Raw genomic sequence first — 8,758 nt, 5'->3', positions numbered from 1 at the left:
ACGGGAATATTGTGATAGATTTTTGTTATGTAACAGAATTAAACAGAAAACTTTTTCTTCAACTCGTAATGTTAGGGGTTTTTAATTTTACATAATTGTAAATAAATATATCAAAAATAAATATATAAAATATAAATATATAAACAGTAAATATAAAAATAAATCTATAAAAAATAAATAGAAAATTAAATATCGAGCATGTATTTTGCATCGCCGCATAGTTCACTCGCCGACTTGTCTCGCAACGCCCTTATGCTACTAATTAAGGGATCTGATTATTCGAGAAGGCGATGCAGCAAATCCATGTTTGCTGCCGTTCTAGAACATTTTCTGGTTTGGTTATGTTGTCATTTACCTGAAATTAAAAGCCCCTAACATTACGAGTTGAAGAAAAAGTTTTCTGTTTAATTCTGTTACATAACAAAAATCTATCACAATATTCCCGTATTCGAGATTCTGCTAAGACGCTCAAAGTAATAACATTTAATTACCTAACATTAGTTTGCTTTTCTTACTAGTCTCTTGCGATACAAGTAGAGCAAAGCTTTGGGTATAACCGTCTTGAGGACATTGCCCTTGTTTATCGGCAGGCTTCGCAGCCGGTTATTAGAGTACAGGACCATTACAGGGCTGGTGTAAGGATCCTATTAAACACTAGCAGTACCACACAGCCGAGACGGCTGGCTTGTTAGATTAGCATCGTACCTTGCTGTTAACAAGGCGATGGGATATAGTAAACATTATGATATATATCATATATGTCTCTAAAAGACTGAGTAACACTTTTTGGAAATGCAAATTAAATGATGAAGATACTTAAAGAGACAAATGACTTAGCATGTTTTAAGATCAGTTTTGAATGTACTCTCACTTTAATTATATCTCGGCCGCCAGTTTTTCCAAGTTTTTATTGTATAGCAGTATGAAGTATGGCTAATTTTTACCTAAATCGTTCAGTAACTCGCTCTGTATAGAAGATACGTGTTCACTTTCTTCTGCAAAAGTGTGTGATTTTAATAGATGCAAATGTTTGCAGAACACTATTTTTCCCTAAATCACATAGTTTTGAAGCTACAGTGAAAAACCCGATTTGTGGGGGTCCGTCATGAAAGACGCTTAATATCTCGAAAACTGTGATACTTAGAGGAATAATGTTTTCAGCAAAAAGCTTCATAATAAGATTATCTAAAACTTTCTTGAACATACTATAGCTCTATATAGTCAAATAAGAAAGTTACATTTTGCAGCGCCACCTGTGTTTGAGTTCCGAACTAATACTAACCACCAGTCGTTGCGTCTATTGATATACAGAAATTCTTCCGAAGACGCCATATTGAAAAAAACACTATGAAAAGAGTTATTAAAAAAGTTCACGAATCCGAGCAATCAAACCACTGTGCGACGCCAGTCTCGGTTAGATCTCGCGCGGCTGAAGCAGCCAGACGACGCCGCAAACTACGCGCGTTCACTCGAAGCTGCGCTGCCGGAAGAAGACGAGCTGGACGAATCCCCTCTCGAGGACTGTTGGAACACTATCAAAAGAGCCATCAGCAGTGTAGCGGACAGCTCCATCGACCATATGGCCCGGAATCCGCGGAACGATTGGTTTGACGATAAATGTAGGAGGGTGATGGATGAGGAGAACGCTGCGCGGGCGGCCAAGATGCGCAAGTGCCACACATCAGAACTTGGAAAGACACAAACAGAAGAAGATGCAGCGAAACCAAATCTTTCGAGAGAAGAAGTACTACCTGGAAGAGCAGGAACATGCAGAGTTCGAGCGGCTACATCGTTCTCAGGAAACGCGAAAGTTCTACCAGAAACTGAACGGATCCCGCAAAGGCTTTGTGCCGCGAGCCGAAATGTGTAGGGATAAGACTGGCAGTATTCTGACGGACAATCGTGAGGTGACCGATAGGTGGAAGCAGCACCTGAATAGCGCCCAGGCGGAGAACCATGGCGGCGGGGAAAGCGATTTCGACGGTGCAACAAACGTAGAAGAGGTGCCAGCCTCAACGATAGGCGAAGTTAAGGAGGTCATCATGCAGCTAAAGAACAACAAGTCAGCTGGATAAGATGGCATCGAAGCGGAGCTTATTAAAATGGGACCAGAAAAGATGGCTGTTTGTATGCTAATTGTTAGAATTTGGAATACGGAACAGCTACCGGAGGAGTGGAAAGATGGCGTTATCTGCCCGATCTATAAAAAGGGCGACAAGTTGGACTGTGAGAACTAACGAGCGATCACCGTTCTCAATGCTGCTATAAAGTGCTGTCCCAAATCATTTCCCGCCGACTATCACCAATAGCGAACAGATTTGTGGAAACTTATCAAGCCGGCTTCGTCGAAGGTCGGTCTACAACGGATCAAATATTTACACTGCGGCAAATCCTCCAAAAGGGCCGTAATACAGAGTTCCCACGCATCATTTATTCGTTGACTTCAAAGCCGCATATGATACCATCGACCGGAAAGAGCTATGGAAAATCATGGATGAGAACAGCTTCCCCAAGAAGCTAATCAAACTGATTGAATCTACGATGGATGGTACACAGTGCTGTGTTCGGATTTCGGGTGGATTGTCAAGTTCATTCGAATCACACAGAGGACTTCGTCAAGGTGATGGTCTTTCAACATAGCGCTACAAGATGTTATCAACACGCGGGGCACGATATTCAACAAATCTAGTCAATTCGTCTGCTTTGACATGGATATTATCGGCAGAACAACTGTGGCGATTGCTGAACAGTACACCAGACTGGAGTGCGAAGCAGAAAAGATTGGGTTAAAGGTAAATACGTCTAAAACAAAGTACATGCTGGCCAGCGGAACCGAGGCCGAACGACGCCGCTTGATCGACGGCGATGAGTTTGAGGTAGTCGACGAATTCGTCTACCTTGGCACACTGGTAACGGCGGACAATGATACCAGCCGTGAGATTCGGAGGCGTATTATCCGCGGAAGTCGTGCTTACTCTGGGCTTCACAAGCAATTGCGGTCGAGCAGACTAAGTCCTCGTGCAAAGCGCACCCTATACAAGATGCTTATTAGACCGGTTGGTCTCTACGGGCATGAAACATGGACAATGCTCGAGAAGGACCTGCGAGTGCTCGGAGTTTTCGAACGACGAGTGCTAAGAACGATCTTCGGCGGCGTACAGGAGAACGGAGTATGGAGGCGGAGGATGAACCATGAACTCGCACAGCTCAATGGCGAACCCAGTATCCAGAAGGTGGATAAAGCTGGATGGATACGATGCCCATACGAACTGTCCTGCAAAAATGGTGTTCGCCTCAGATCCGGTAAACGACCAGGAGCACAGCGAGCAAGATGGTTAGACCAGGTGGAGCGAGATCTTGCGGAGAGTACTCGGTGTCTGTGGAATTGGACAGCGGTAGCCCTCAACCGAGTTACATGGAGAAACATTGTTCAACAGGCTTTGTCTTACGACGGCAAGCTAAGTAAGTAAGTAAGAAATTCTCGCTGAAACGGGGCCGCTACTGACACGAGGTCTTCAAATATTGGAACTTTTGCGCTTAACTGGTTGAAAATGGTTAAAAAATTAGATTTACACGAGAGGCGAACCAGCCGCAGGCTGAAAACCTCTCTAATATAGAATTAAAAAAAAAAATTAGATTTACACTTTTGATACCACGAAATAGTGAACCCCTCGTTCGCCAAGGGGCCTAAAAGTTTAAAAATAGTTCAATTTTGAGCAAACTTTGAGATCTATATCAAGTGATATTTCATAAATTTGCTATCAAACATCTAACAAATAGCCCGGTTCGGTAGAGAAGAAGAACAGGGCTTTCAAATGGAGTAAAAATTTTTTTGGTGGCCATCTTCAATTTGGTCGCCATATTGGATTTTATCAAAAAATCGCCGTTTTCACCATTGCCTCCCAATCGATTTTTATTTTGAGACCATGAATCCCCCCACCGATTTTCATTTCAAGACACCATGTTTATGTTTATGTTTATGTTTATTTTACAAAATTCATCTAACAGTTGCGTCTTAATGAATAATCTCTAACTAATATCTAAACAGAACATTCAGTAAACTATCACGAAAAACATTAATTGGCACATTAAAGTCAAACATTTCAAAAACTTCATTAAAACGATTGCATATTATACGTATTGGTTCATGATCTCCAAATAAATGATTTCGCGGCTCCAGGTACAAGAAGTTTCGTTGTCGTAGCGGTCGTTCCGGAGCGTATATGTTCAGCTGTTCTAACAACGCCGGGCAGTCGATGTGATTCGTTAAAAGTTTAGCTGCAAACACGGCTTGTGCGATTCGTCGTCTAAGGTCCAGCGGCTGTAAACCGAGAAGTCGGCAGCGGTTTTCGTACGATGGCAAATTGAGCGGATCACGCCATGGGAGATGTCGAAGAGCATAACGGATGAATTTTTTCTGCACCATTTCAATTCTGCGAGACCAATTAGCATGATATGGGCACCAAATAACCGAATTAGTTTCGAGGATTGATCTCACAAGTGAGCAGTACAGTGATTTCAAGCAGAGTGGGTCACGAAACTCGTCAGCAATCTTGAAGATGAACCCCAGCTGTCGGTTGGCCCTCGAGATAATGTTGTCATAGTGGTTCTTGAACGTAAGTTCATTGTCCAACAGAACTCCCAAATCCTTTATACACTGTACGCGGAGAAGGCAGTGGTTGGAAATGTTGTAGTTGTATTCTATGGGCGATCGTTTTCTATGAAATGAGATTACGTTGCACTTCTCTATGCTCAGTGTCAAGCGGTTAGTAGCACACCAGTTCACAAACGTATTCAAGTACTCCTGCAGTTCCATACAGTCGTTCAGGCACGTAACAACTTTAAATTTTTTTGTATCGTCAGCATAGAAGAGTCGGCAATCATGTGGGAGTAAACATGAGACATCGTTTATGAAAATCGAAAAGAGTAGCGGGCCGAGGTTACTGCCTTGCGGAACTCCAGGTTGGTTGGAGAAGCGGTTAGAGATAGTTGATCCTATTTTGACACATAAGCTTCTGTTAGTCAAGTAAGATCTAAACCAGCATACGGCGTCAGCAGATACACTTAGTCGCTCCATTTTGCTGAGCAGTATTCTATGATCTACTCTATCGAATGCAGCTTTCAAGTACAGGAAAATATCATCAGTTTGAAAGCTAGAATACAAGCTTCGCAAGCACCGGGAAATAAACTGCATCAGATTCGTCGTTACCGATCTTTTCGGGAAAAATCCGTGCTGGTCAACATCAATATTGTATTTACAGCAAGCAAACAAAGCGTCATTCACGATATTTTCAAATAACTTTGAGCAAGCGCACATGGACGTGATCCCGCGATATTTTGTGACGTTTTAAAATTAAAATCGGTTGGGGGGAACATGGCATAAACGGCGATTTTTTGATAAAATCCAACATGGCGGCTAAATCCAAGATGGCCGCCAATTTTTTTTTCACTTAGTTTATAAGCCCTATCTCTCATCTTTACAAAACCGTGTCGTTTGTAGTTTGTTTCATGGCAAGTTTTGGAAATATCACAATAATTATATGAAAATAGTGCACCTTGCTACAAATAACTGGTTGTTTTATTCAGTTAATGCCATTGCACACCTTATTTTATGGATGTTTCTTGTAGCATTTTTTCTCAGCTTTCCAATGGTGGCCTGTAGGAGATATAGCAGGCATAGCGCAGAGGATTAATGTATATAAGAGTGACAGTAACTGTAAAATATATCATTAGTATTCGAACAGCTCCCGAGTAAACGTTATTTTCAATTACTATGGTACGGGAGGGTATTTCCAGCTCATTAAGCGGTAGCCTAAACAATATTCAGGAATTACGTTGAAACTATACTTATTCGAGACAAGATTTTTATACCAGTTGATAGAATAATATTTACTGAATATCGGCGTGTATTTTGGTCTTAATAAAACGCTACTGAATTTGAGTTATAGTCGCGAGAAATAATGAAGTCACTGCGGCTAAATTGGGCCCATTTTCTATAGTGGTGTCTGTGTTTTATAATCCGTCCGGCCGAAATAGCCAGCACAGGGATTAAATGCTTTTCAAAGACAGATCAAAAGAGAGACCGATGGATAACGTGTCGGTATAGCCTATATACCGGCTCTTTGAAGATAACTAGTTTTGCAGTGACAACAGCTAGCTACTGGCGCTAGTGTATCATTGAATCGTACATATACATTAGCACCAGAAGCAAGTGGTTGTCACTCAAATACTAGCTATGTCAACACGATAGAATAGTTTCAGGAGTAACTGCCTCACCTATTCGTAGTAGTGCAAATAGAGCACCATATGCTGAAATTAAAAACCAAATGCTGCAAGTGCTAGAGAATGAAAATTGATTTAGATTTTCATATCAGAAGGGAATTTTTATGTTCTTCCGTGATAAAAAGAAGTAGAATTGTTCTGTGATACCATATTCACCGCTGTTCAGTTTCTAAAATAGGTAAACGTGATCATAATTGTGTGTTTTCCAAACCATCATCAAGAGCGAATACGCGTAAGCGATTGCTGCTGGTTTTATCAGCCTGATTACGTGCCAGTACAAAAACAGCGGTTTTGATGTTTATTGAACAAAATTTAGCAAATTACTTACATTTTTATGAAAATAATGGAAACTTTTTCGGCTTCGCAGTCGCAGTAAATAAGCAGAAAAAACGGTGTTTTTCTCTTCTACCAACGTTTCGAATAATATGTATTCTTTATCAAGGCTCTAAAATCAAAATAATCAAAAAAACATTTTTCAATTTGTTCTTACAAAATTAATATAAACTTTTTTACCGAGAATGGACCATTTCTTTGTCAAGTGGTTCATCATTGCACGGTCACTATATCATCGCATGTACATATTAGCCTAACAATATTTAAAAAGAGAAACAATATTAGCAACTAGGAGCAAATTTTACAAGCATTAAACTATTACAATATAATTTTCAAAAACACTTCAAAACTAAAACTTCGAACTCGTAGCACTTTTTGAAAAAAACTAACGAAAAAACAAAAGGATTGCTGTAATAAAAGAGTTTACATGCAAGCTTGAGCACAATTTTTATTGTGTGCAAGTTTTCGTTGTGCTCAGTTATGTCTACTAGTAGCTGTCACTTTCGCTGTCATCAATCATCTGACATTTCCCGATGTTTTGTTTTTATTCTTACTCTGCTTTACACTTTGTAACACTGCTGCATACGTTGAGCTTAAGTTTTCAACATCACTACGTTTGTTTACCGTATGATCGGTCGTGATAATGTGGCACATTTCCAGCACATTCAGCGCTGCAGTCCGTCGATGTTCATCCAAGATATGAACCTTATCCAGTGCGAACGAGTGATCGTGTTCGATGCTGTGTTGGAGTAGTGCAGTTTTCTCTTTCAGGCGCTCCAGTTCGGCAGTGGTGGATGAGCTGTTAACATGCATGTTGGTTTTAAGCTCATCCAACTTTTTAATATTAGATCGGTGGTTGCTCATTCTCGTTTTCAGGTACTGTGTAGTAAGGCCAACGTAGCACGAATCGCATTCAGCACACGGGATTCTGTATACAACGTTGCTGCGATCTAACGGTGCTATGCGATCTTTCGTGTTTGTGAACAGGCAGTTGATGGTGTGTTCGTTGCGTGTGGCTATAGTGACATTTGGAAAATCTACACGTAACGATTTTTTTATGCGTGTTGTCAACAAATCGATATAAGGCATCGGTTTGTATGTTGTTTGGGCTGTTTCTACTGGATGCTCTCGTATGCTCCTTTCCGCTCTATTCTGCAGTCTGTTACCCAGTGATAATGGGTAGTGGTTTACCATTAGGTGTTTTTTATGATATCTTTAATCTCATCGGAAGATAAATTTGTGCTCAGTTTGCGCACCCTTCTTATGAAGTTAGCGACTACGTTCATTTTCATGTGTAATGGGTGGCAAGAGAAATAATCTAAAAATCTCCCTGAGGCCATAGGTTTACAATACCATTCCGTCTTTATTGACTGGTCTGCTTGACGAACAAGCACCATGTCAAGGTATGGAAGTCTACCATCTTTTTCTTTTTCACAGGTAAATTGTAGATGGTTTTCATAGCTGTTAAATACCTCTAGAACTTCGTCGATTTTGTCTTCAGGCACCGCCAGGATCAAGTCGTCAACATATTTTTTCAAAAGTGGGAGCGGGAAACTCAATCGTTCGACCACTTCTTCTAGCAATGTTTCCATCACTAAGTCAGCTGCAGTGGGCGAGAAGGGATTGCCGATAGCAGCTCCGAATATTTGTTTGTAGTATTGGCCACGAAACGAGAAGTAGCTACACTCAAGGCAAAAATTAACAATCTCAATAAACAAATCGAGATTGATCTTTGTGTGAGGCTTGATTCTATTCCACTTTGTTATTATCGTGTGTCTCACTAGGTCTCTAGGTATGCAGGTGAAAAGAGATACCACGTCAAACGAGACAAGTATGTAGTTTGGTGCACAAAGCACACTGAGCACAAATTTATCTTCCGATGAGATTAAAGATATCATAAAAAAACACCTAATGGTAAACCACTACCCATTATCACTGGGTAACAGACTGCAGAATAGAGCGGAAAGGAGCATACGAGAGCATCCAGTAGAAACAGCCCAAACAACATACAAACCGAAGCCTTATATCGATTTGTTGACAACACGCATAAAAAAATCGTTACGTGTAGATTTTCCAAATGTCACTATAGCCACACGCAACGAACACACCATCAACTGCCTGTTCACAAACACGAAAGATCGCA

This window comes from Sabethes cyaneus, chromosome 1, assembly GCF_943734655.1.
Source record: "Sabethes cyaneus chromosome 1, idSabCyanKW18_F2, whole genome shotgun sequence".
Taxonomy (NCBI): Eukaryota; Metazoa; Arthropoda; class Insecta; order Diptera; family Culicidae; genus Sabethes; species Sabethes cyaneus.
Note: the sequence above shows the minus strand (reverse complement) of the source record.